General features: G+C 41.9%; 3 long non-coding RNA genes across 6 annotated transcripts in view; 2 read left to right on the top strand and 1 right to left on the bottom strand.

Moving 5' to 3' along the window:
- The first annotated feature begins 4,042 nt into the window (after positions 1-4,042).
- The window catches only part of LOC124868805, a 34,524-nt gene continuing 10,978 nt past the window's right edge, over positions 4,043-27,588 (top strand). Inside the window, exon 1 of one of the 4 annotated variants that reach the window (XR_007038391.1) lies at positions 4,043-4,108. This is a non-coding gene — a long non-coding RNA (uncharacterized LOC124868805). Of the gene's footprint in view, positions 4,109-26,870; positions 26,997-27,588 lie in introns of those variants that run through there. The other 3 variants (XR_007038390.1, XR_007038389.1, XR_007038388.1) reach the window with 3 other exon arrangements.
- Positions 11,299-14,338, top strand: LOC124868807. The gene is made up of 2 exons (XR_007038393.1): positions 11,299-12,212; positions 12,738-14,338. It is a non-coding gene; the product is annotated as an uncharacterized LOC124868807 (long non-coding RNA).
- LOC124868806 lies at positions 25,677-26,852 on the bottom strand. The gene is made up of 2 exons (XR_007038392.1): positions 26,554-26,852; positions 25,677-26,401 (listed from the first exon to the last, which is right to left on the bottom strand). It is a non-coding gene; the product is annotated as an uncharacterized LOC124868806 (long non-coding RNA).

Here is a 27,588-nt window from a genome sequence, read left to right as displayed (position 1 = left end):
ACTCCTTCTTCAGCTTAACTGCATCCCTTACTGCCGGTGTCCACCACCGGGTTCTGGGATTGCCGCCGCGACAGGCACCGCAGACCTTACGGCCGCAGCTACGGGCAGCAGCATCGACAATAGATGCAGAGAACATGGTCCACTCAGACTCTATGGCTCCAACATCCCCCGGGATCTGGTCGAAGCTCTCCCGGAGGTGGGAGTTGAATAGATCCCTGGCCGAGGGCTCCGCCAGGCGTTCCCAGCAGACCCTCACTATGCGCTTGGGCCTGCCAAGTCTGTCCGGTTTTCTCCTCCTCCAGCGGATCCAACTCACCACCAGGTGATGATCAGTGGACAGCTCAGCCCTTCTCTTCACCCGAGTGTCCAAAACATGCGGCCGAAGGTCTGGTGATACGACAACAAAGTCGATCATCGACCTCCGGCCTAGGGTGTCCTGGTGCCAAGTGCACTGATGGACACCATTATGTTTGAACATGGTGTTTGTTATGGCCACTCGGATTCAGATCGGGGAGGCCATTCCTCCCGATCACGCCTCTCCAGGTGTCACTGTCGTTCCCCACGTGGGCGTTGAAGTCCCCTAGCAGAATAATGGAGTCCTCGGGAGGGGCACTATCCAGCACCCCCGACAGGGACGCCAAGAAGGCCGGGTACTCTGCACTACCACTCGGCCCGTAGGCTGAAATGAGAGTCAGAGACCTCTCCCCAACCCGAAGGCACAGGGATACGACCCTCTCATCCACTGGGGTAAACCCCAACACGAGACGGCTGAGCTGGGGGGCAACAAGCAAACCCACACCAGCCCGCCGCCTCTCCCCATGGGCCACTCCAGAGTAGAAGAGAGTCCAACCCCTCTCAAGGAGATGGGTTCCAGAGTCCAAGCCGTAAGTGGAGGCGAGCCCGACTATTTCTAGTCGATATCTCTCGACCTCCCGCACAAGCTCAGGCTCCTTCCCCCCCAGCGAGGTGACATTTCACGTCCCTAGAGCCAGCCTCCGGGGATCGGGCCGCTGAGGTCTCCACCTTCATCCGCCACCCAATCCTCTTAGCACCAGTCCCTCACGGTTCCCCCTGCAGGTGGTGTGCCCACTGGGGGATGGCCTCGCGTCTCTCGTTCGGGCTTGGCCCGGCCGGGTCCCCGCGGGGAGCAACCCGGCCACCAGGCGCTCTCCGACGAGTCCCGACCCCAGGCCTGGCTCCAGGGTGGGACCCCGGCTCCGCCGTACCAAGCGACGTCACGTGCCTCGATATTTTGTTCTTCATGAAGGATTCTTGAACCACTCTTTGTCTGACCCATCACCTAGAGCCTGTTTGCCATGGGAGACCCTACCAGGGGCATTTAGGCCCCAGACAACATAGCCTCTAGGATCATTTGAGCACTCAAACCCCTCCACCACGTTAAGGTGGTGGTTCAAGGAGGGGATAATTAACCATTAGGTTTGAAAGCCTAAAGAATATTGGGCAACCTGATGTAAATCTAGCTTGGTCTAATTCAGGCATTCTCAAACTTCATTTTGAGCCAGAGGGCAATAGTTTTGTAATTGTGTCCTAAGTCTCACACTAATGTTAATTCTGACAACAATCAATTAACTTTGTCCTGCAGCAGCCTGGAGTTTCTGCACACTCTTCCCGCAAAACTTGGTTAACTAGTTTCACAAAGCTCCTATAATGTCTGACAGTCACATTCGTGACTATAACAACGCTTCATTAAGCTTTAAAATTTATTTTCAAAGGACTGGCCTACTCAGCACATACAGATAACAAACAAATATTCATTGAACATACATTAGTGATGTGTGGTTGAAAAAAAACAGCCCCTACAGCTGGCTCTTTGAAGTGAACGATAGATGGCTCTTCAAACCTCTTCAAACCACTGGTCAATATGTATGTCGTCGTCTCTGTCTTTACTAGCAGAGGGGTGGAGTGTTGGCAGTTACACATATACATTTGCTGACTATTTGGCAATGAGTGTGGCCAGCACTGCAACACCATGAGCAAGATTGCTGTTACAATTTATGGGGTCAGTTCAATGTCACTGCTTAAGATGGTGTTCAGTCTAATTGTAATTGTGATCTGCTGGTTGTACAGTTTTTGAGCTACACTCACACTGACAATAAGACTCTGTGGCCCTGTCCCAGTACTCGAGCTCCCACCCTTGTGTCCCTCAGATGTGTGTTCCCGTTGATGGGTTTGAGTGTGTACTGTGTCCCAATTCTCCCTGCTGTCTTTGTGCCCCTGATCCACACTTTGGCTAAGCGTGCATCTAAGTGGACTTCGCATAAGTTACCCACAATTCACTGCTGCAGGTGACGTTTTGAGCAAAAGCCAATCACAACATCAATGTAATCAACCATCAAATCAGAATAATTAGGACTGCGTAAACTTTAGACAGTAAGCCGACAATATATTTGTTTTACTGGTTTTCCAGGCTTAACATTCCAAGATGCCACTGGCTTTAGGGTGATTCTGGGCAGTCATATGCAATTACGTTTTAAACAAACAAAAGCGATGCGTTGAGAGTCTGGTGTATAAGCCTCCTTTGGTTCCTGCACTTTCTCCTCCTCAAAAAATTGCTTGTCGCAGTTTTAAAATATTTTTCTTAGCAGCAACACTGCAAAAACAGCGACAGATCCTGCCATTTGTGACATTCCATCTCTCCAATCTTGCACGCTTGTAACCTGCACACTTGATCCCCTACATGCACTTTTACAAAGTACACACTTCATAGAGGGGCGTCGGATATTATGTGGGTACTGGGACAGGGCCTATGTCTCCTGGTGACTTAGTCTCACTGCGTTTTAAATGAATAACTTATTTAATGCATATATTCACTTTATTATGGGCCATAAATTAATTCAGGCAACGTAAATCTTAAGCCGGATGAGCAGGCTCTTTTATGTCTACACGGAGCCGAAGACAGCATCTGCACAGAAAGGTACCCAAAGTCGAAGCAGCCACAGTAATACGTGTGCAACGCTTGTGAGTGGCACAATAATGCTGCCACAGAAGTAAAGTGTTGTAGGAAGAAAAACAGTAACAGTACCTTCTCATGGTGACCCAGGCTGGCTTGCTTATGCATGTTAATGGAGAGGCGAGGCAATTTATATCTGGTCAAGTGGTTAGGGCTGTCCAAACAGAGCCGCCGTGGGGGGCGGCTTGAAACTGCCACACTCATGGAGGAGGTTTCAAATGTAGTTGGTTTTGCAGCCAGTTTGTGTGGATGGGACCCTCTATCTGACCAAGATGTTTTGTGGATTCTCCGAAACCCTGCTCAGTGTGGACAGGGCCTAAGTGAACCAAGTCTCTAAAGAACTGGCTCTCTACAAAGCGCCGGAGTTTTCCACCACTAATACGCATCTTGTTCTGATGAGGATCTTTGCTGATGAAAGAGATTCCTGAAACTTCACTTGTTTGTTCTGTGTGTTGATATGCTTTGATAATAATTTAGTTTGTGCCAGGTTTTCTTTGCAGTCGTAATAAATCGTGAGCAGACAAAATTCACAGAAAGTGTTGTTTTCCTGTTTCATAAATTAAGCATCTTGTTTTGAAGCCAAGCCAACTTTATTTATAGCTATAAGCGCTAAGTAAATCTGAGCAGGACGCTGTCATATTACCTATAATAACTAATGACAAGTGGTATAATATAGCAGCCTTCTGCTCTGATCTTAGGTCTGCGACAGAGGGCTGATAGTCTGAAGGAGACCTGAGCTTCAGCCCAGTCAGCCACATGACAAAGACAGGCAGGCACAGTGCAGCAATGATCAAGACAACCATCCTTTTACTACTGTTTTAATTTGAACATCAGTGTAAAGATACTCAGTGTCACGGTGTAACATTTTGGACTTTCTTTGTGGTTTTTGGTTTGTGTCTTTTTATTTTTAATTAATCCCTTCGCCCATGTTTAATCTATGCATTAGTTTCACCTGTTCTTTCTGTCTCCCTGCCTCCTTGTCTCACCTGTTCCCTCTTCCTTTGATTACCTGCCCTTTGTATTCCCTTAGTATATTAGTTAGTCTGGTTCATGTGTTGATTGCTGGTTCCTCGTCTCTCAACTCGGGCCTCTACCCTTGACTGCCATGTGTTCCACGTTCCTGCAGAGCTAGGAGATGTAAGTTTTGGACTTTGACTCTGTTACGTTTTCAATACCTCTGAATAAAGCTGAAGATCATTCAACCTGCGGCTGCCCAGCTCTTACCTGCACTTTGGTCCGACAACAAATAATAATGCGACAGTCAGAGCTTGAATTGTTCAAAATCTCTACATATGTTTTATAAACAAAACAAAAATTGTACATTTTTTATATGTTAAATTCTGCAATATTGTCGGCACACCATGTATTGGGTCCGGACTGAGCTGCTGCTCAATGCACTTCTGGAAAGAACAACAGTTTTTTAGCAGTTGCCTTAAAATGCATCTACAGGTTTGCCACCAATTAACTTAATTGTTTGGACCTTCCCAAATTGTTTAAAGAAATAGTAATATTTGTGAAAATTTCTAAATTTGAAGAAAGTATAAAAAATCTAGTGGGTTGTATGATCATTTTCCCATATTGCAAATATAAATAATTTTGATAGTCCAAACTAACCTAAAACAGGAAATGTTTTTTCTGACTTAATGTCAAACAGTAAGAAAAAAAGGTTATGGGTATTTTTATCCAGTGTATAAAACATCAGAATTCTACTATAGCTTTATCTGATTGATTGCCCACTTATATTAAAGATTCACTTGATCATAATATTATAGCAAAAAAATAAAACCAAGCCCTTTTTTAAGCAGTTGTTAATAATTTATGTTCAGGGTTAAACTTGCCCATACCTGGCTCACACATTTGCCCTACTATATTCCTTGCACAAACTATCTTGGCAGCCCAAAGAAGTACGCTGTCATGCATGATCTCCAGTCATTTGCTAAATAGTACCGTGTGTACACAACCTTCTTAGCAGAACTGACAAGTGATCTCATTAAAGCTGTCTTCCTATTGATGAGCAGGCAAAGCAGCTCACCAGAGTAACCGCTATGTCCTTGACATACAAAATTCAGTTTTGGTGAAACAGCTGCTTAAAACTCAGATTTGCCTCAATAACCAGATCCCACTGGGTCCAATTCTCGTTATACTTTGGTTGTCTTTGATTGGAGGACTTGTTCAGTTAAAGCAGCCTCTTTTACACATTCTGAAGCATTCTCCCACTGGATAGAGGGAAAACAGAAATGTCTGATCTTTGCAAATTATTTCTCATATCAGCAGCCTTGAAACCTTCTGGGCAAACCTAGACAATATGAAATAATCATATAGTGCATTCTGTTTACAGTTTTTTGTAAGATAAATGTGTAAAGGACTCAATGACATGTATTGTAGCCCTATAGACAAACTTTCATTACAAGTAATTTGAACATTGGTTAAAATTAGTTTGGTTTGTCTGTGCATCTGTTTGCAATATACAGGGGTTGGACAATGAAACTGAAACACCTGTCATTTTAGTGTGGGAGGTTTCATTACTAAATTGGACCAGCCTGGTAGCCAGTCTTCATTGATTGCACATTGCACCAGTAAGAGCAGAGTGTGAAGGTTCAATTAGCAGGGTCAGAGCACAGTTTTGCTCAAAATATTGAAATACACACGTTATGGGTGACATACCAGAGTTCAAAAGAGGACAAATTGTTGGTGCACGTCTTGCTGGCGCATCTGTGACCAAGACAGCAAGTCTTTGTGATGTATCAAGAGCCACGGTATCCAGGGTAATGTCAGCATACCACCAAGATTAACCGTGGATGCAAGAGGAAGTTGTCTGAAAGGGATGTTCGGGTGCTAACCGGGATTGTATCCAAAAAACATAAAACCACGGCTGCCCAAATCACGGCAGAATTAAATGTGCACCTAAACTCTCCTGTTTCCACCAGAACTGTCCGTCGGGAGCTCCACAGGGTCAATATACACGGCCGGGCTGCTATAGCCAAACTTTTAGTCACTCATGCCAATGCCAAACGTCGGTTTCAATGGTGCAAGGAGCGCAAATCTTGGGTTGTGGACAATGTGAAACATGTACAGGTCCTTCTCAAAATATTAGCATATTGTGATAAAGTTCATTATTTTCCATAATGTCATGATGAAAATTTAACATTCATATATTTTAGATTCATTGCACACTAACTGAAATATTTCAGGTCTTTTATTGTCTTAATACGGATGATTGTGGCATACAGCTCATGAAAACCCAAAATTCCTATCTCACAAAATTAGCATATCATTAAAAGGGTCTCTAAACGAGCTATGAACCTAATCATCTGAATCAACGAGTTAACTCTAAACACCTGCAAAAGATTCCTGAGGCCTTTAAAACTCACAGCTTGGTTCATCACTCAAAACCCCAATCATGGGTAAGACTGCCGACCTGACTGGTGTCCAGAAGGCCACTATTGACACCCTCAAGCAAGAGGGTAAGACACAGAAATAAATTTCTGAACTAATAGGCTGTTCCCAGAGTGCTGTATCAAGGCACCTCAGTGGGAAGTCTGTGGGAAGGAAAAAGTGTGGCAGAAAACGATGCACAACGAGAAGAGGTGACCGGACACTGAGGAAGATTGTGGAGAAGGGCCGATTCCAGACCTTGGGGGACCTGCGGAAGCAGTGGACTGAGTCTGGAGTAGAAACATCCAGAGCCACCGTGCACAGGTGTGTGCAGGAAATGGGCTACAGGTGCTGCATTCCCCAGGTCAAGCATCTTTTGAACCAGAAACAGCGGCAGAAGTGCCTGACCTGGGCTACAGAGAAGCAGCACTGGACTGTTGCTCAGTGGTCCAAAGTACTTTTTTCGGATGAAAGCAAATTCTGCATGTCATTCAGAAATCAAGGTGCCAGAGTCTGGAGGAAGACTGGGGAGAAGGAAATGCCAAAATGCCAGAAGTCCAGTGTCAAGTACCCACAGTCAGTGATGGTCTGGGGTGCCGTGTCAGCTGCTGGTGTTGGTCCACTGTGTTTTATCAAGGGCAGGATCAATGCAGCTAGCTATCAGGAGATTTTGGAGCACTTCATGCTTCCATCTGCTGAAAAGCTTTATGGAGATGAAGATTTCATTTTTCAGCACGACCTGGCACCTGCTCACAGTGCCAAAACCACTGGTAAATGGTATACTGACCATGGTATCACTGTGCTCAATTGGCCTGCCAACTCTCCTGACCTGAACCCCATAGAGAATCTGTGGGATATTGTGAAGTGAACGTTGAGAGACTCAAGACCCAACACTCTGGATGAGTTAAAGGCTGCTATCGAAGCATCCTGGGCCTCCATAAGACCTCAGCAGTGCCACAGGCTGATTGCCTCCATGCCACGCCACATTGAAGCAGTCATTTGTGCCAAAGGATTCCCAACCAAGTATTGAGTGCATAACTGTATATGATTATATGAAGGTTGACATTTTTTGTATTAAAAACACTTTTTTTTTATTGGTCAGATGAAATATGCTAATTTTGTGAGATAGGAATTTTGGGTTTTCATGAGCTGTATGCCACAATCATCTGTATTAAGACAATAAAAAACCTGAAATATTTCAGTTAGTGTGCAATGAATCTAAAATATATGAATGTTAAATTTTCATCATGACATTATGGAAAATAATGAACTTCATCACAATATGCTAATATTTTGAGAAGGACCTGTATTGTTCTCTGAGTCCACCTTTACTGTTTTTCCCACATCTGGGAGAGTTACGCTGTGGAGAAGCCCCAAAGAAGCATACCACCCAGAATGTTGCATGCCCAGAGTGAAGCATGGGGGTGGATCAGTGATGGTTTGGGCTGCCATATTATGGCATTCCCTTGGCCCAATACTTGTGCTAGATGGACGCATCACTGCCAAGAACTACCAAACCATTCTTGAGGACCATGTGCATCCAATGGTTCAAACATTGTATCCTGAAGGCGGTGCCGTGTATCAGGATGACAATGTACCAATACACACAGCAAGACTGGTGAAAGATTGGTTTGATGAACATGAAATTGAAGTTGAACATCTCCCATGGCCTGCACAGTCACCAGATCTAAATATTATTGAGCCACTTTGGGATGTTTTGGAGGAGTGAGTCAGGAAACGTTTTCCTCCACCAGTATCACGTAGTGACCTGGCCACGATCCTGCAAGAAGAATGGCTTAAAATCCCTCTGACCACTGTGCAGGACTTGTATATGTCATTCCCAAGACGAATTGATGCTGTATTGGCCGCAAAAGGAGTCCCTACACCATACTAATAAATTATTGTGGTCAAAAACCAGGTGTTTCCGTTTTATTGCTCAACCCCTGTATTTCATAAGTCATAAATGGACTTTGATGAAACGTTTGAGACAATGTGCATATTAGGACAAGGAACAGATGATTAGATTATGGTGGTGATGTGGAGCACTATGGTGCAACAACTTTGAATTCCCACATGTGACCCTATCAGCAGCTAACATGCAGTGGCCTTGTGCTCTCTGAGTGGTTTTCTATATGGCACATCTGGCCAGGAGAGAAGTAATGGGCAGCCACCAGTTGATACATAATTCATGTGTTTAATTTACTTAGTCACTATGCCAAATTAAGTAAGGGTTCAGGGTCACTTTTAGGTCAGCCACCTCAATCATAGTGTCAGTGTTGGATCACTGGATTAACTACAGGTTTTTAAATAGACAGAGAAAGAGAAGAATTCAGTGAATAGTTTTGTGAAAAGCCTTGTCCAACTCCATTGCCAGCCAGGTAGAAGGACTTATTTCATCTCTGAACTGGGACCATTAGTTTAAGGAAAATAATTCAGCTACCTAGTACTAAAAAAACGTCCCAGTCCAACCTTTTTTTTTTTTTTTTTAAAAACTTGTATTTTCATCCTAATACCTGAAAGAATTATTCTTTACAAAGAAGATCTATTTTAGAATTCATTTAGAAGACATTATATATTTTTGTTCCACTGCCTCATACAATGATAGTGATGCAATTTTAAATATTGAAAGTATCATAGGTGAAATTCTTACATAAGTATTTTTTTATTGGATTGGATTATTGGATTTTTAAAAATACTCATGTTGAGAGTTAATTTTTTTTAATGTATGGTTTAGGGTTTGCAACAACCTTTAATGTTGGCTTTATTTTTAACAGACCACAACATAAGGTCTGGACTGGACTGAGCAAACAAAAATTTTAAATTCATGTTAAACAATAAATTGAGTTTAATAAAGTATTTAATGTTACAACTAAAGTTTTCAAGAAAAAAAGAGGAAAGACAGCTGGCAGCAGATGTTGTTTCCCAGCCTCTCTTTTTCATTGGCTGTCAGCAACAAGCATTTGCATTTGGATCGGTAATCAGTTCACACTACCTGTCTGCATCTGGATTCAGCTCAGAAAATTCAAACATGTTAGAGAAAGACTTAGGTCACTTGCAGACTGCAGTCTTCACCCCCACTCATACTAACAGATTTGTGTGCCAACTCGCCCTGCTAAATGTCCTCATCTACTACAGATTGATGCAGACTTTTCCCTTCTGGGAATCAGAGGTAAAATCAGGCAAAATATTGTGTCATGTATCTCTGGCATTAATCACTTTGTTCCACAAAAAATTTGTTTATTATTTTATGTTTCATTTTTATGAAACCTCTCTGAATAGTCCAAATTTCTTCATAGCTTTATAAGAATAGTGCCATGTGCTTAATAACTGGATAAAACAGAAATAATGGGCGAAGCCCCTGTTTGTGCCTTGCTGAAGATGGAAAGATTTTAAGATTTTATTATTGTAAGAAGCTGATGCATCAGGGGAAGATATGTTAGGTTTATTGGTTATTCTAAATTTTCTAGGTGTGAGTGCATACATGTATGATTGTCATGTGCATCTAATGACCTGGGAGGCCTATCCTCCACTGGAGAGGGATAGCAGCCCTCCTGCAACCCTGCAAGGATTAAGTAGTTAATAAACCTGTTTGTTTATGGGACCTTGAGCCCCCCTAAGTTATGATTTGTAAGTTGTATCCAGGTCTCCAAACAGCTGTTTACACCACAGTGTATCTACCAACAAATGTCAAGATTTCAGAACTGGTAGAACAACTGCAAGATAAATTTGAGGGCATTGAAGAAATCCAAACAATCAGCTCTACTTTAATTTAGAGGTGATCTTGTGTTAATGTATAAATCAATGGACAATTAGTTTTTTATGTAAGACAGCAGAATATGGCTAATCCTTAAATGTACTTCAAGGTATGTAAGATTTGAGGAAGAAATAGTGTAATGTACAATTTATAAACAAAATTTGAAATCAAAAACAAGACAAAAGAATACAAAAAAAATCCAATTTTTATTAAAATTACCCATTCCTACAGAGTTATAATACTATCAAACAATATCCAATCAAAGAATATGCCTTTATTATATGTCATGTCTATTGTACATATTACTTTGTACATTCATATTTATTTTTGTTATGTTGCCAGCTGCTACCTGGATCCACAGCATTGGATTACATTAGTCTAAATTCAGCATGCTTCATAAAGAAAAGAGGCTGAGTAGAAAACAATTTTGTATTTGAGTCAGAATGTTAGTTGGGATAAACTGCAATCGTATGATCCATAAGAATTAATCTATTTCTATAACAGGATGCAGAAAGTTTTCATCGTATCATTCTGAGTCATCAGATAATTTTTTTATATTATAATCTGAATGCATCTTTGAAGCATTTTAGACTTATTTTCATAGGTGTGGGCTGACTGAAAGCCATGACTCATCACCCCCTTCAGTCACAGCGCACTGTGGCAAGAAACTGAGGCCATGACACTATCTGTTTATTTCATCATTAGTAGTAACAGTGACATCTAAAGGTCAGCAATTGGCTGAATAAAAAACTATATATTCCTATACTGGAACATATTCCAGTATCCTAATATCTCAAAAATCATCTTCAGAACTCATTATTTATATTATCAAATTATATACCCATGTCTTTTTTCTCTTTAGAGGAGGTGGGTAGCAACTTGTTGCATATACTTAACATTTACTTGAGTAACCTTTTGAAAATAAATATACTAAAAATGCACCGTACTTCTTTCTTTTACTTGAGGAATTTATTTTTCAGTATTGCCACTCATACTTAGGGGGAATTTCTACCTACTATATGCATCTCTAGGTACTTCACCAAATGAAGAGCAAAAACATTTAATTGTGTTGATCAAGAAGAAACCCAGCAGCTGGAGCCTAGACAATTATGCTGATGGAATATTGGACAATGACCCTTTGGAGCTGCGATCACCTTTCAGGGGCTTGAGGTCGGTGATCCTTCTGCAAACTGGCAAAATGTCTCCACTCTACCTCCTCAAAGTGGACTACCAGCCCCAGCACTGAGCACACCACCACCTCCAGCTTCCTTTGCTGTTGGAACCTGTGCTCAATGCCTCACACTTCCTCTACCAGGGTCAGTAGGGTTTCAGGCCTCAGCCATAGTCTTCTCCACCACGTCTCTGCGCTTCCTGTTTCCTCCACCTCCTGCCAGAGCAACACCATCATCCTTCCAGTTTCTAAGGGTCTGACCGAATCCCACACCCCTACACCAGATGGTCTGGTCGACGCCTTTATTCCTGCCTCGACATCTCTGACCTCATCTCAGGTTTCCTGGTTCAAAGCTGGCTCCTCATCACAGGCAAATCGTCAGCTTCCCAAGCCCAGAACCTTTCAGCATCTTCCACCACTCCTTCATGAACCTCGTTTGGTATGCACCAGAGAGTAGTTCCCACAACTCACTCGGTGCAGTTTTCAGCACCTGTGCCTGCTTCACGTTTCCTGAGAGCAGCTGAGCCCACTTCGCATCTCCTGATTGCAGCTGACCCCACTTCATGCCTCCTGAGTGAAGCAGAGCCTGCTCCTGGTCTCCTCAGAGCACGTAAGTCCACTCCTAGCCTGAACTCGCTGTTGATCAACAGCAGCGAGTCCTAAGCACACAGAAGAGGATCCCATGTGCTCATCTACCGCAGCACCTGTTCCCACGTCCTCATCTCCTGCAACAAAAGTTTCCAAATCCTCATCTGCAGCAGCAACAGCGGTCCCCTCATCCGCAAAGGAGCCGGTCTCACATCAGTAGAAGCATCTGTTGCGTCTGCTATATTTGCTTCAGAGACTCCATTTCAACTTTACTTTCACAATCTACGCCATCGTTGCGATCACCATCTACAATCCTGGCACCATCCTTGTTATCCCGGTAGTACTTTGAAAAGGTAATTTCAGTTTCACCATTTAACAGTGTATATTTTCTTGTTCTTCGCTGCTTATATTTTTACTCTGTTGTTATAGTTAGCCTTTTTATTGTTAGCTTTCATTTAGTAGGCTTATTAAACCAGGACCTGAGTCCAAATTTTGTTCCAACAACATGTAAATGTGAACTGGTATGACAATAAAAGTTTCTTGAATCCTTGAATCTCTATCTGCATCTCCTGTTTAGCCTCCCTCAACTCCACTTAAGTCTCATGTTCCTTTTCCCAAGTTCTCTGAGAAGTTTAAGAACAGACAGGTTCACATTTCTGATCCCACGTTCTCAGAGGAGGTAGAAGATGACCCGCCTCGAATGTGCGGGTGGAACCGCAAGAACAATGTTATGTACAATGTTTTCATTGCCTATGTTTAGCATCGTGAGTGTAACGGAAACAAGTAGTTATACAATGCGTGTTTAGTGTGTATAAATAATGTTTACATGGTATGGTCTTCGTCTTTGCTACTATACTTGTTGCTTCTATTGTCTGCAGCTTTGACCCACCCACAGGTGATGTTGCAGTTCCAGTCTCCTGATCTCCTTCATAGATTCCAGTTTCCTGAGCTCCACTGTGGGCTCTCCATGACTCTCGGCTGGTCCCCTGACAGTCCCCTGGGTTGGCATCCAGGCAAAGTTCTAAATGGGTTGCCCCAGTCACCTGGTATGCTTCCAACCATGGTGATCCTAGGGATCTCCCAGTAGAACCTTATTTGAATACCCGCTAGGAGGAAGTCTCGGATCCTTCTCATTTGTGTTTGCTTTCACCATTTCTCTGTATATTTTAGTTGATGCCCTTAACATTTGCCACAAAATGTTTAAAAACGATGTGCCTACTGGTTACCATTTGGAGCACATGCAAAAGCCTCATTTCTCTGTAAAGGAATATTCAATGTTTTAGAAACAAATTGTTACATTCTGATAAAAAAACAAAAACAAAAAAAAAAACTAAATATTCCCCTCAGCTTTATATTTGTCTTGTCCTTTTGATTTAGCGATGCAGCTCCTGTGCCAATTAACCCCTCTTTTTGTTAGTCTCTCTGCTTACCTTCAGACCCAGCTGTTCCACATTTTCTCCTAATTAACACACCAACATCCCATGTCATTTACACATCTCCCTCAGCATATTAACTCTCTTCCTCTCATTGTACTCTCCCATTTTAATGCTAGTATTTCCTGTTTTGCCTCTTCCTGTTTTGCTGCCTCTACCGGTGTTCATGTTTTCACTGTGCCCTCCCTTAAGTTCTGTGCCATTGTTAAAATATTTATTTTAACAATGACATAGAACTGTCATTGACATAGAACCCCTGACTGCGCCTGGGTTCTCCTCCACCGACATGACAGAGACACACCTACACAGTTTATGTTAAAGTGAGACTTGTAGGTCCACATGCTTTATTATTCTAATGTTATTTTCTGCTTTGCTGTTTTGGAGGTCAACTGAACATACATTAATCAGCATATGTTACCACTGGTGTCAAGAAGGTGATGGCTTTTGAAGTAGTACCCAAGTGTAGACAAGCAGGGGCAGTTCGGTGAGTACAAAAGGTAAAATAAAGAATCGTTCATCCAAGCAAAAACGTGAGCAGGTATTGCATGAACACTTGGAAGGGCTTGGCGTGATAAATAGGTGAGGACATGAAGAGGCTTTGCAAACAGTCAAGGATAGCCTTAGCATGGCAGACAGGCTTGGCACATCTATAGTTTGCTTGATTCAGTATCTGCAGGATATTAATGACGTTTGCCCAGAGGAAGAACCACCATGCCGTGAGACTTTAGCTTTGGTGAGGGAAACAAACACACAACTTTGTGTGTTTTGGCTGTGCAATTATTTTGATTGTACCAACACTGTCTGTCAGCTATTTCAGACAAACACTGCTGTAAAGGGGGTGACTGTTGGATTACGAGTCATCTAGGTACTCGGTATTTAGACGTTGTAAACATAGTCTCATGGAAATTAAAGTTTACTATTATTGGTGATAGATTTCTGTAAAAACAATGATGTACAAGTATTATTTTGTGGTCTGTTTTTTCATTGATGTTACTGAGAATGGCAGTTTGGATGATTACCTGCCACTATTAAAAAATATGTCTTTAGTAATAAGTCATTTTTCCAGTTCATGTCCAAGGTTGACAAGGTTGCATTGCTAAGACATAATGGCATGTAGAATGCAACATGTGCTTTTCTGGATAGAAAAGTGAACTCTGCTCTGGTCTTCTCTTTATGAGCTTTTCAGAATATGTGGATTTACATCAGCCAAGGTCTGTGTGTACATGCTCAATTTTGGTGCTCATTTAATGCTTTCATCCATATTTAAATGATCTGAGGTGTTTTGGGTTGTATATGGGATTAGTGGAACATTGTTAACTTTACTGCTGTGTTTCATACACACACACACAGAATGGTTTCCATGGGCAATGGGAAAAACGTTATGATCATCACCTGTGGGGACCACCCTTTCTGGGGGTTCTACAGACTCAGGTACAACATTCAGAGCTGTATTAGCCTATACAAACCTTTAAATAACTGAAATTCGAAAGTACAGTCATCAAGCTGTCAGGACCATGCTTATTGAGATCTAATTAAAGTTCTAATAAACATGGCTGATGGGAAACAGATTTACATATTATTTGCATAATTTACACACTCTGATTACTTGTTGGGGACCTGGAAGAAAACAGACCAAATTTTCATTACATTACTTAAATCATGCAGCCAGCCATATGAAACTGCAACCCCATCATCTAGGCCCTACTATCAATAATAAAACATAAGAAAAAAACTTTTATTTTCTGACAACATGAAGAGGACTAAGTACTCTTTAAGAAACAATATTTTGAGATTTCAAAAATTAAAAACAGCATTTCTGTCAGATGTATCCAGCTATTTAATAGTCAGTTTAACCTGCAATACAACTCAAATTTAAGAAGCATGTCTAAAACTTCAACTCAGACTTTTATTTTCATTTTTTTTTTTTTTTTTACTGACAAGATGACGAGTTCCAGTGACCCTTACGTAAAACTTCAGCTCAGGCAACTTTTGCCTAAACATGTCAAAAGAAAATAAAAAAAATTTGGTTCTTGATCTCTAAATTAACTACGTTGGAGGTTTTTTTTTGTTGAATATTATGTGGTTGTAAACATAGAATTTAACATTCTGCCATGTTCGGTTGCGTAGCATTATGTTCAGCGTTTAAACACCTCTCACATTCATACTTTGCCTGTACAATAGAAGACGTGATGAAACGATTCAGGTGTCTTTCCACAACCTGCACTTCTTCTGGGCTCCAAACAGTTCTCTTCAGTGGTCCTTTGCCTTAAAATTATCAGATAAACTTTGATATTACTTAGCACAGTCATATGCAAATTATATTATTTGACATTAAACTTGATTTTATACATTTAGCTGAACAAAATGACTTTCTAATAGTGGCTTGAAAATTACTTTTTTTTGTGGAGTAATGAGCTAAAACATTAGTCATACATGACAGCAAGACTTAGTTTCCAGGAAAAGGTTTCACATCTAAACAGCCATTTTACTTATTATACTGACTATTATTGTAAACAATAGGTATGGTACAAATGTATGCTTGTCAAAGTACAGCTTTTGTATATTTTGTCATCTAACCGACACAGAAACATGAACCAGAGGTGTCTGTGGTGTTCATTTAGAGCTGAAAATATTATGCAGTAAGCTAATCATTTATCAGCACTAGGGAGGCAAGCTAGGGCTCATAATTGTTAAGTTACTTCAGAGAAGGACTCAAAATGACTTAGTTCTTCTTTGTCTTAACCATCAAGGTTTGTTAAAAACTGTTTTGCAGACTTAAAATTGCTCAGGTAGACCATAATAATCTTACCTTGCTCAGGACACAGAAGTCCTGAAACAACGTGAAGATAAAAAAATGAAATGATTTAAATCTGCTGGGTTCTTTTAGCATTTTTGATTATTTAAGGAGCATGTTAATGACAGTTGCTTATGTTGGCTGGACAGTAAAGGCCAAGTAATGACTTTAAGAAGGTAGAATTGTTTTTATTTTAAAAAAACAACACATTTCTATTTGCTTATTGAATTATCCATGGGACACATTTCTTTTTATTTTGCTATCAGGCTGATATAAAACAAACAAGATAAAAATATTTTAAGACCTGGAAGACAACATCATGTAACCTTTGGAGGAAGAACATATGGTGCTGGCTTCTAATGGCATCTCCTCCTCTGATGATGACGAAGATGGTGTTTTATGTTTCCTGAAAGGGGTTTGCATCATTTCATTCGTTTCTTGAGGAAGCTTTTCTACTGCTGGTAGTTCTATGAAAATTAAACCATTCTTCTAAAATGGTAACACTCACTGTGAAATAAACAAAATTCAGAGCTTGTGTTGTAGTTTCTGATAATAGAAAAGCAAACTAAATCATTCATAACAATACAACGTTTGCATTTTTACAAAGAATATATTCTAATCAATTTTTAGAGTATGCACATTTTGTCATCTTCCCTCTAAAATGATGCATTAAGTTGTCTGGTAATGTTAACACAGTTCACACGTGAAGTGAAAGAAAACTCATTACTTCATTGTCCAATGTTGTGGTGACTTTTAATAACTGTAGTAACTTCACAAATCCTACCAATAGAAGTAAAGTTTCCCTCTTCAACAGCGCTGTTATTGTCATTATTGCCAGCAAAGTTGAGGAATGTTTTCTGTTCAGATCACATAAATTAGATTTACTGATTGAGAAACTAAATAGATGATGATCAGAAAACATAGAAGGCTGACAGATACACCTACTTTTATCTAAGTTCTTGCTATGAAACTCAGCCAGTCTTCCTTGTTCTAGAGCCATCAGAACTTTGCTGGTCTTTGCAAGTTGTAAGGTCTCCTCTGGAAGTCTGTAGAATTCAGCATGTTTTAGATACCAGGGACCTGGAGCGCTTTGCCCTGCAGGCCTTTGCAAAGTCACGGAGGCAATCTGAACCTCCGAAATATTTCATGGCATCTGGTCTTGCAAACGAATAACAGTTGTTTTTTACGACCCCACCAGTCTCTCTCTGTTTCACAAGGTGTTCTAATATACACAGCATGTTAGGAGTTTGAAGAATCAGAACTAGGCGTCCCTGTTTTCCCCTGGTGACAATCCTTGAGAGTGCCCAGTCAACATCCATGTGCTGGGCAGACGTATCTCTTGATAAAAATGCCTCCAAGGGCATGCGGGTGACTGATAATGTCTCCCCATCATGCCTGGAAGCCTGTGCAAATCAACTGGCTCCAATCTTCACCCAGATCTTCAACAAGTCAATGGAGATGTGTGAGATCCCCTCCTACCTTAAACAATCCACCATCATCCCGATACCCACCATCGTGGTGGGTCAGGAAAACCCACCATCCTGGTGGTCATTAAATCATTTGAGCAGCTGGTGTTGAATCACCTGAAAGACATCACAGGATGTCTGCAGGAGGTCCAGCAGGGGGCCCATCATCTGCCGAAACAGGTCGGCAGATGATGCTGTCAACTTAGGTCTACACTTCATCCTGCAACACCTCGACCGCCCAGGGACCTACGCCAGGATCCTGTTTATAGACTTCACCTCAGCCTTCAACACCATCCTACCAGACATCCTCCACCAGAAGCTCACCCAGCTCAATGACCCAGCCTCCACCTGTCAGTGGATCAACAGCTTCCAGACGGACCGACAGCAGCAGGTGAGACTGGGGAGCATCTTCTCCCGCAGCAGATCTATAAGTACTGGTGCCACCCAGGGGTGTGTTCTATCCCCACTCCTCTTTTCCATGTACACAAATGACTGCACCTCAGCGGAGTCGTCCGTGAAACTCCTGAAGTTTGGAGAAGACACCACTGTCATTGGTCTGATCCAGGACGGTGATGAGTCTGCATACAGACAGGAGGTGGATCGGCTGGTACACTGGTGAGGTCAGAACTACTTGGAACTCAACCCACTCAAGACTGTGGAAATGGTGGTGGACTTTTGGAGAACACCACCCCCATACACCCCCCTCTCCATCCTCAACAACACCGTAACAGTTGTGGACCACTTCAGGTTCCTAGGAACCACCATTTCTGATGACCTGAGATGGTCTTCACACATAGACATTGTTCAAAAGAAGGCCCAGCAGAGACTGTACTTCCTTAGGCAACTCAAGAAGTACAACCTTCCACAGAAGCTGCAGGTCATCTTCTACACTGCCATCATTCAGTCTGTCCTGTCTTCATCCATCTCAGTGTGGTTTGGCTCATCCACAAAACAGGACAGGTGCAGACTGCAACAAATAATCAGGACTGCAGAGAGAATAATCAGGGCTGCCCTTCCCCCCATCCAAGACTTATACAGGTCTAGGGTGAGAAAAAGAGCTGCAAAAATCTCTGCAGACCCTACACACCCTGCACATAAAGAGAGTTTTACCTTCAGGCCGCCGCTACAGTGCACTGTTCACTAAAACCAGCCGCCACAGAGACAGTTTTTCCCCCAGGCTGTTCCTCTGTTGAGCATTCAATAGAGTACAAAACAACAGCATACAGATGTTGCAAATGCACCTTTTCATTTATATATGTGTATATCTGTATATTGTATATATGTATATTCTGTAATGCAAAAACAAAAACCAGACAGCAAAGTGTACCAGAGTCAAATTCCTTGTTTTATTGCCAAGTTCGTATGTACGAACTTGGCAATAAAGCTGATTCTGATTCTCCTTCTCTGCAACGGTTAAAGAGGGGTTAACGATACCTTTGCCAACTCTGTCCAAGCTTTTGTAGAGGGGCTTCTAGAGAGAGAAGTGTACCATTTATCTTGCTTTTAATTCAGATGTGTATGCAGCTTTTGGACATCTTCTGTAAAGGGCATGAGAGTAGGTATGTTCCATTTATCTTCTCTGATGTTTCTTAAAGCTGTTGCAGAGCTCAACTCCTACTTTTCTTGATAGACATGTTGAAACCCAACTGGCCTTTCTCACAAGTGCTCTGTTGTTCGATATCAAACCCTGTGCTTTTAACAAACTTTAACCAGAGAATTCCCAAGTTTGTTTAAAAGTGATGAAATCTTGATTTTGTTTCTTTCACCGTCAAATCCGCATGCCCACTGAGCAGCTTTCACCATCTCAATGTAGGTCTTTGGATCTACGAGGGCTTCCATTTTATTTAAAATCATGTATTTCCTGGCACTGTAAATAAGCCTTCCCATTTCTCTCATCTTCACATGTTGATTCCTGGGTAAAGTTGCTATGTTTAACAAATGTTGCCCCGTGTCAACAATCAGTGGATCATTCTTAATGATATCAGTAATTGGCCCAGGATTCATTGCACTGATTGTTTTTCACAGTTGCTTACTTATGTGGGAAGGTACACAACCTACATATGTACACAAGGACTGGACACGATGTTTTCCTGGTTTTGTGCAGGCTGGTCCTGGTCTAAGTATACAGTTAAGCATGTGTCATCGTAGCAACTTTCTTGTAAAAAGATCTTGACAATATTCATAGTGCATGAAGTCCTCACTCTGCATTTCTTTAAGTGGCTGCTTAAATGGCACAAGCTCTTCGACTCCTGACTTCATAATGACAGCATGTGAGCATAGTTCCCTTTGTTGCGGATATAATCGACATGTTTTTTTGGCTCCTTGGAATACTTTGGAAAGCTGAGAGATTTAGCCACATCTGTTATATCTTTGACTGTATGTTCTAGATGTCTTGCCATCTTCGCATATGGTTTGCTGCTGTACAAACAGTAATGTTGTCCGGAACGGTGTGGCGGAGGACCCCATAATGCAGATGGACAGGCAACTTAACCATAAGTATAGATGGTTTATTTTAAGCATAACAAATAACTCCAATGTGGAGGAAGGAGATGGCTGACAGACAAAGGGAGAACAAAACGTGACTAGTCAAAACAGAAAACCGAATATACAAAACTATTTGGGAAAACATAACGAACAGTACATGAACAATAATAAGAAACTAAAGCACAGCCAGGAAAATAATAAACAGAAACAAGACCCAAAACGTAAACTGGAAATAAAAATAACTAAAACCCAAACAAAAACAAAAACACCCTCAAACCATGACAAATGTATATTGTTATAGATTCTTTTTCCTCCTTTTTTTTGGCTTGCATCAACAAGAATTGTTTGGCTAGAAGTAGGTTATTCTTCAGAACCACTGTCTGGAGTAACCGTGTTCATCTAAATTCACATTGTCCGATGTGCTGTCACATTCAGCAAGAGTTTCTGAAGGTAAGTAATCCACTGACAAATCTTGATTGGGATGATTGGGCTGAATATATAATTCCATGCTACCGTCAGTGTCGCTTTTATCAGCAGAATTTGGAATGTACTTCTCTTCACTACCCGACGTAGAGTCGAAGAGTTCACCTCAATCTTCAAGATCTACATTTTTCATCTACAAAAAAAAAAATATGCAACTTAAGAATAGTTAATCAATCAATAAACGGTCTTTAACTTTTTTGGAGGGGAATTATAAACGTACAACACTTTTAGTACACTGTAATTTGGGTGTACATGGTTCGATTTCATCAGGATACTGTAAGAATCTGGAAAACAGGACAACCTTCTTGTAGAAGGGGAATTAAAGAATAATCACTAAAGTAGACTGAAAAAAATCCCAAACAGCATTTGTTAAAAACTAAACGTATCAAAATAAATCAAAAACCGTTGAGTGTAGGACTAAATTTTAAAAGTTTACATGTTTAAGAGGATTGACATAATGATCATCATGTGTCTCAAAATTAGAGAAAGACATTCCCCAAAAACAAAAACATTTTGCAGAAGAAATTTAAAACATTTATATTGATCAGCCCCTCTCGTTCTGAACCCGAGTGATGTTTTGTTATTGGACATCTGTGCTCTTCATGGATTGTCCATAACTAGCACCATGTTCATGCATAAGCGTGTCCATATGTGCTCTTGGCACCAGAACACCCTAGGCCGCAGTCCAATGATCGCCTTTGTTGTTGTGTCATCTGATCTGCCGCCACATGTCTTGGACACTCGGGTGAAGAGGGGAGCGGAGCTTTCCACTGACCACTACCTGGTGGTGAGCTGGCTGCGATGGTGGTGGAGGATGCCGGTCAGGCCTGGCAGACTCAAACGAATCTTGTGGGTCTGCTAGGAACGCCTGGCAGAGTCTCCAGAGAGGCAGAGCTTCAAACACGTTCCGGGGGAGGTGGGGGACATTGAGTCCAAGTGGGCCATGTTCTGCACCTCCATTGCCGAGGCAGCTTACCGGAGCTGTGGTCGCAAGGTTGTTGGTGCCTGACATGGCAGCAATCCTCGAACCCGCTGGTGGACACCGGAGGTGAGGGATGCTGTCAGGCTGAAATAATCCGATTGGGTCTTTTTGGCCTGTGGGACTCCGGAAGCATCTGATGGGTACCGGCAGTCCAAGCAGCATGCGGCAAGGGGGGAAGAGGTACACCACCAACACTGTTCACAGTGGGGAGGGTGTGCTGCTGACCTCAACTCGGGACGTTGTGTGTCGGTGGGCAGAGTTCTTCTAAGACCTCCTCAATCCCACGCCACGTCTTCCACCGAGTAAGCGGAGCCCGGGGACCTTGGGGCGCGCTCTCCAATCTCTGGTGCTGAGGTCACCAATGTGATTAAAAAGCTCCTCGGTGGTAAGGCCCCGGGGGGGGGGAGAGATTCGCCTTGAGTTCCTAAAGGCTCTGGATGTTGTAGGGTTGTGTTGGTTAACGCGACTCTGCAGTATTGCGTGGACATTAGGGGTAGTTCCACTGGATTGGCAGACCGGGTTGGTGGTCCACCTATTCACACCCCGAAACCTCCCTGGTAAGGTCTATTTGGGGTTTTGGAGAGGAGGGTCCATCAGATCGTCGAAACTCGGATTCAGGAAGATAGTGTGATTTTCATCCTGGTCATGGAACACTGGACCGGCTCTACACCCTCAACGGGGTCCTGGAGGGTGCATGGGAGTTCCCCCAACCAGTCTGCATGTTCTTTGTGGACTTGGAGAAGGCGTTCGACAGTGTCCCTTGGAGAATCGTGTGGGGTGTACTCCGGGAGTATGGGGTACCGGGCCCTTTGATACGGGCTGTTAGGTCCCTATATGACCAGTGTCAGAGCTTGGTCCGACTCGGTTTCGGTGAGGGTGATGGGATGAGAATCAGTGCCTCCAAGTCCGAGGCCATGGTCTTGAGCTGGAAAAGGGTAGAGTGTCTTCTCCGGGTCAGAGTTCAAGTATCTTTGGGTCTTGTTCACAAATTAGGGAAAAATGGACCAGGAGATCGATATATGGATTCGTGCTGCGTCAGCAGTGATGCGGGCACTGTACCGGTCTGTCGTGGTGAAGAGAGAGTCAAAAAACGAAGCTCTCGATTTACTGGTCGATCTACATTCCTACCCCCATCTATGGTCATGAGCTTTGGGTCATGACCGAAAGAACGAGATCACGGATACAAGCGGCCGAAATGAGTTTCCTCCGCAGGGTGTCTGGGCTCTCCCTTAGAGATAGCGTGAGAAGCTTGGTCATCCGGGAGGGACTCAGAGTAGAGTCACTGATTCTCCATGTTGAGAGGAGCCAGTTCAGGTGGCTCAGGCAACTGGTTAGGATGCCTGGACGCCTCCCTGGTGAGGTGTTCCGGGCATGTCCCACCGGGAAGAGGCCCAAAGGAAGACCCAAGACACAGCTTCCATTAGGAATGTCCGATTTACTCCAAACTGATTATAGTTGATCTTTGTCAGCCCAAAAAACAGCTCTATTGGATTACATTGGAGTTTGGATCAACAGCGCCTCCTAGGACATTTTAAGTGCTCTGTCTCCCTCATACATCACCAGATCCACTTCATATGTAGTATACATCATCAGGGATCAAAACTGAACATGTTGCCACAGTCAGTTTATGACCTCATTTCAGGCCAACCCACTAATAAACAAGTGAGTGCAGCTTCCATGTGGAAGGTCGGATTTCCCCCAAATTTTGAATACTTCTCGCCAGACCAGAATTCTGCATGAGTGAAGATCATGACATGACGCTCACAGCGCCACCTAGAGGCGACATTAGGAATTGAATGGGGACCTTGTTGGTGGCGTGCAGCCGGCGATGCCAGGCTCCCACGGTCGCTGCACAGTCCGAGTTGCGCTGAGGTTTGAGGGCCTTCAATGCTTCTTGCAGCTTTAATTTTATTTGTGTTTGCAGACCTTGAATTATCTAAATTTAAAAATTTAAGACACAGCATAACTTAAATACAGATAAACACACTCTTAAATAAATCATTTGACTTTAAACATTAACCTTGCAATTAAACCTTGATCTAGTCAGAACTGAGCTCTCTGCAATCATTACAATCAAGTTCATGTTAACAAAAAGAACACATTTCCAGAAGGAAGCAGCAAGTATTAAAAAAAACTACTATCAAAATCATTTTCTAAGCAGCATAAAAATGATGACAATGCATCTGCATTTACAATGAATCTGTATATTGAGAATTTTAAGGCAATCAATCAGATATGATTAAAGATTACCTTCAGACCTCTCAACTTGTTTTCTTTTTACTCTAGGTTTAATTTTTTTGTCTTGTTACAGAGATAAGCAGTTGAGGAATCTGACAAAGCTGATTACAGGTGCAATAAATCTTGTGAGATACGCTGTATTACAATTTTCAAAGAAGAAGCGAGGAAACATCATGCAGAAATAACTTAAGAGTGCTGAAACCTGAAGACTCCAAAGAGTAAGGGGCCATTGGAGTTTATCTTACCCATTATGATCTACCATAGAATAAGTTCATCAGAACATATTTTTACATGCTGTAGAGCTATTTTTTGGAGCATTTCAATTTGCTAGACATCAATACAACCCTTACATCCCAAATTTTAATACATTGTACAGTACAGACCAAAAGTTTGGACACACCTTCTCATTCAAAGAGTTGTCTTTATTTTCATGTCTATGAATATTGTACCTTCACACTGAAGGCATCAAAACTATGAATCAACACATGTGGAATTATATACTGAACAAAAAAGTCCGAAACAACTGAAAATATTTCTGAAATAAACAGTCTTGAAGGAGTTCCCAGAGATGCTTAGCACTTGTTGGCCTGTTTGCCTTCACTCTGCGGTCCAGCTCACCCCAAACTATCTCGATTGGGTTCAGGTCCGGTGACTGTGGGGGCCAGGTTATCTGGCGCAGCACCCCATCACTCTCCTTCTTGGTCAAATAGCCCTTAAACAGCCTGGAGGTGTGTTTGGGGTCATTGTCCTTTTGAAAAATAAATTATGGTCCAACTAAACGCAAACCGGATGGAATAGCATGCCGCTGCAAGATGCTCTGGTAGCCATGCTGGTTCAGTATGCCTTCAATTTTGAATAAATCCCCAACAGTGGCACCAGCAAAGCACCCCCACACCATCACACCTCCTCCTCCATGCTTCACGGTGGGAACCAGGCATGTAGAGTCCATCCGTTCACCTCTTCTGCACCGCACAAAGACACAGTGGTTGGAACCAAAGATCTTAATCTTGGACTCATCAGACCAAAGCACAGATTTCCACTGGTCTAATGTCCATTCCTTGTGTTCTTTAGCCCAAACAAGTCTCTTCTGCTTGTTGCCTGTCCTCAGCAGTAGTTTCCTAGCAGCTATTTTACCATGAAGGCCTGATTCACACAGTCTCCTCTTAACAGTTGTTCTAGAGATGTGTCTGCTGCTATAACTCTGTGTGACATGGACCTGTTCTCTTGTTCTCTAATCTGAGCAATTTCTGAGGATGGTGACTCGGATGAACTCATCGTCCACAGCAGAGGTGACTCTTGGTCTTCCTTTCCTGGGGCGGTCCTCATGTGAGCCAGTTTCTTTGTAGCGCTTAATGGTTTTTGCGACTGCACTTGGGGACACTTTCAAAGTTTTCCCAATTGTTCGGACTGACTGACCTTCATTTCTTAAAGTAATAATGGCCACTCGTTTTTCTTTACTTAGCTGCTTTTTTCTTGCCATAATACAAATTCTAACAGTCTATTCAGTAGGACTATCAGCTGTGTACTGTATCCACCTCCTGCACAACACAACTGATGGTCCCAACCCCATTTATAAGGCTTGAAATCCCACTTATTAAACCTGACAGGGCACACCTGTGAAGTGAAAACCATTTCAGGTGACTACCTCTTGAAGCTCATCAACAGAATGCCAAGAGTGTGCGGAGCAGTAATCAAAGCAAAAGGTGGCTACTTTGAAGAACCTAGAATATAAGACATATTTTCAGTTGTTTCACACTTTTTTGTTCAGTATATAATTCAACATGTATTAATTTATAGTTTTGATGCTTCAGTGTGAAGCTACAATATTCATAGTCATTGCAAGAACGACAACTCTTTGAATGAGGTGTGTCCAAACTTTTGGTCTGTACTGTATATAACTACTCCATATTAACTAAGTAAATTTCTAAAGAATGCAATTAACCACCAGAAAATTTTTTATTGTTTTTTTTGTTTTACACATATTTTCCTAAATATAGAAATAAAGCTGTATCCCTCAAAAATTGTAATGCAAAAAAGTTGCACACAATCCTTTCAAACCACAGAAAATGTATTTGGAGTGTGTCCATAACTTCCTTTTTGAAGTACACACATTTTTATAAACGGAGACAAAAACGGAAATAAAATGTACATTGAGAACAATTTGGGAAAAGATAAAATGTGCATCAAAATATACTATTTACAGAAGTGTAATCAAATCTCTAAGTGTGCCAGATACCTATGAGCACACAGACCTGTTCATAAGACCACCTTCAAACAATAAAAAGTCCAAAAAACAACATAAAATATAATCATTTGTTACTGTGTTGAAACTAGAACAGATGAACACAAATTAAAAGTATAAGTTTTATCAAGATACAAAAAAGCTGAATCCAAAAAGACAAAATGAGCATTAAAAAAAACTATTTACAATAAAGTATTTACAATATTGCAATGACAGGCACAGTCAAATATTAGCTTTCAGTTTGATCAGTGGAGCTGTGGTAGGCTTTGTGACAGTTCCTGTCCACAGTTGCCAGTGGAATGACTGCTGCAGCTCCTGTGACCTAAAGGCTGACTCTTTCCTCTCCCTCTGCCGGTTTCCAGAGCATTGGGTGCCTCAGGGGAGTAGGAGGTCTCTTCTTCCTCCTCCTCATTATCAACACTGCACACAGAAAACATTACAGTGTGATAGATGTATACATAACGTGCATAATATAATGATGATGCGTTACACGGTGAAATTCTTTCAATTGTATATTTTTCTTAGTTTTCTCTAACTCAGAAACAAGTAATATTTCATAAACATATACACACATATCATGGGAAGGACCTATCCCATCAATAAAATCAGCTTCATCTCCGCTGTCGGCTGAATCCAGACCAGATGAGTGGACAGAATCCCGCCTTCATCTGGCTCTGTACTAAGCTCCAAATACCGTTTGGCGTGTCCTGATCTTTGTGTTTCCAGAAATGTGTGTGCAGGTGTCTAGGTGTGTGTTGTGTGTCTGGTGTGTGTGTGTGTGTGTGTTTGTAAAAGAGCAATAAATACCAAAAACGAGCCGAGATGAAAGCAAAAGTGCGAGTGAAGTCCGGGAAAAAAGACCCAGTTTATGACATCACGTCCGGTTGTTGGCGTGCAAGAAAATCATGTGATAGTTCATTCTCCAATGTCTGGATTTTAATGTTTATTTTTTGCGATTTTTACTAGATTTCTGCAACAGCTTCTGTAAAATAAAAACCGCGCTCTGGGACACGTGGTGAGTAGAATAATTAAGATCAACTCTCCAGTTTCATTTGCAAAAATGTTGGTTGCAATTCTACAGGCGTTTAAAAATACAATGCACATGGGAAGCGCTGGGGCTCCTGCCAGAGAAACCTGTAAAGTTGGCACGGGTTTTAGGTTTTAAGGAATTCAGGGGTTTAAACTGTTTTTTGGGTTTTAAAGTCCGTCTAGTAAGATGCTAGACAAAGTACCAATGTGACCAGAAAGGTCTCCTACTTTATGGAGCCCAGAATGCTGCGATATCCCTTTTATTGCTGCACTGCCTCAGCTGGCCAAAAGAGGGCTACTGCACTTTTCCTTTTCAGTTTGACAAATTCAGCTGTTTGAATATACACTGTTTCTATTAGCATAAAAAAACATAGACAGTCATGGTGTGGAAACCAAAGGAGAGCCAGCCTTACCCCTTCTCAGGTAAAACTAAACAAGCACTAAGCACTTAGCAAGCTAGGCTATGTCTATTCAGGGGGATTGCAAAAAGGTATACAATTTCGTGCAATGAGCACTTAAAAGCTTCTAATTTTAGAAGATAATTATTCTATATGTTTAAGCTTGATTATAAAGTTAAA

Source organism: Girardinichthys multiradiatus, chromosome 5, assembly GCF_021462225.1.
Source record: "Girardinichthys multiradiatus isolate DD_20200921_A chromosome 5, DD_fGirMul_XY1, whole genome shotgun sequence".
NCBI classification, from domain to species: domain Eukaryota; kingdom Metazoa; phylum Chordata; class Actinopteri; order Cyprinodontiformes; family Goodeidae; genus Girardinichthys; species Girardinichthys multiradiatus.
The sequence above is the reverse complement of the archived record's forward strand: the minus strand, read 5'-3'. Positions and strand labels throughout refer to the sequence as shown.